We start from the raw sequence: 2,083 nt of genomic DNA on the forward strand, positions 1-2,083 counted from the left end.
GTAAGTTGGGTAACAATTCATGACCATTATCCTCATTTGCATCCAAGAATGGATATATTTGTTCTTTATTCATATATAAAAACTAACGATTTCAGTCAGGCCTGTCGTATGCTGTTTTTTCTTTAAATCTGGATTCAGATATTAGACAACCATCTTGCTGCGGTATCAACTTCAGTAGAGTACTTATCTAATATATTTATCAGACTGGTTACCAAATGTTTCATTATCTTTAGACTTAAAAGTATACAACTCTACGCATAGTTTTACACTAGCATTATTGATACACACACAAAAACACACAGAGTGAGAAGCAGAGAGCAGATCCTTAATTCGTGAACGGTTGTTTAAGCGCTCAAGCTAAATGAAGATAGAATTCATAATAGATTCTGTCGAATAAATCAAAATAGTTCAAACAAAATTAATTAAAATTAATTTAAATTAAGTTGTGTTGGCTCAATTATATTTTTTGTAAAGTAAGATATCACCTGTAGATTACACGTGTTACATGCTAACTCTTGTGTATCGCGTCTTTTCATATGAGCAATAAAACCGGCCTTGAACCAGCAGAGGATGTGATGTATTTAGTAGATGCCATCCTTTTGTACAAAAGGGGAGATTAAGATTGTGCTTTAGAGTGGTGTTTTAACACTCCTATCACGTTTTCTTGAATCCATAAGTTCTACGAAAGCACGTATTACATTGAGTTTGAAAACGAAGTCACAAGTGCTCCTACGATTGTAACTAAAATTCTAAATGTTTTAATAGTTGATAGTTTATTTTTACATAGCAGTAGACATCTACAAACATGTCGAGAGAGGGATATTTAGTAGGTAACTATAAAGTGGAACATTAGGTATTCCCGTATTTTTCATACAAATGATAATCCAGCCCCACCTAGTGTAGTTATGCCCGTAACGAGAAAGTTTTATTGATACTTATGGTACACTCTTCAAGGATATCAATATTATGTAATTTACCTAGGTAGTTTACACACACACACACACATGCAAGCACGCACATACATACACGCGCGCATACACACATATTCACTTAAACATGTTATGAATGTTGATTTGATTTGTATAAGGTATCAACGTTCATAGTCGATAAACTTGAATCTTTATTTTAGCCGAGTCACCAGAATTTTCAAGAGGTGCTGTGAAAAAGTTCCGAAAGGAATGTTGGCTTTTGCATATTTCAGAGAAAATTCACTTTGAGTTCTATGATTTGCGGTTACTGTGGAGGCTATGAAGCGAAGTATAGTCACGATTTAATTGGATATCATCGATTGTGTATGACAAACTTGCATCTGTGTTAAATAGATGAAGTCCTGATTTTGATATTCTAATGGTAAAATCAAGAAACTTACTTGTTAGGTCGATTTTCGATGTTTTGCATCTCTTGTAGAGAATGAACAATAGATATATAGTTCTGCAAATGTAGCTCTTATATCAGTTCGAACCATGTTTCAGTGTTTATATTAAACTTTTGAAACTTGAACAGTTATGATCGCTGCTCCTGCATTTTTTAAATCAGCATGGACAACAAGTTTAACAAAACCTCGTACTTTGTTTTTTTGTTTTTTTTAGAGAAACACCCTTGGCAGCAGGATATAGTTTGTGAGATCTATATATGGAGTACAGTTTACTAGTAATGTTGGTTTCAAATTTTGGCACAAGGCCAGCAATTTCGGTGGAGGGAGTAGTTCTCTTACATCGACTCTATTGCTCAATAGCAACTTATTTTATCCGCCTCAAAACCATGAATGGCAAAGCAGATCTCAGCAGGATTTAAAGTAGAATGTAAAGACGGGCGAAATGCCGCTGAGCAGTTTTTCCCGCCGTGCTGACGATTCTGTAGCCTTCATTTTACTAGTAATATTAGCATCATTTAAGCCGGCGATCTGGCAGAATCGTTAGCATGCCGGGCAGAATGCTAAGCGGCATTTTGTCCATCTTCACTTTGTGAGTTCAAGCTCCACCGAGGTCGAATTTGTCTATCATCCTTTCGGGTTCGATAAAATAAGAACCTGCTGGGCACTGTGGTCGATTTAATCAACCTGCTCCCTCCCACTATCTTGCTG

The sequence above is a fragment of the Octopus bimaculoides genome, chromosome 6 (genome assembly GCF_046866305.1).
Source record: "Octopus bimaculoides isolate indiv1 chromosome 6, ASM4686630v1, whole genome shotgun sequence".
Taxonomy (NCBI): domain Eukaryota; kingdom Metazoa; phylum Mollusca; class Cephalopoda; order Octopoda; family Octopodidae; genus Octopus; species Octopus bimaculoides.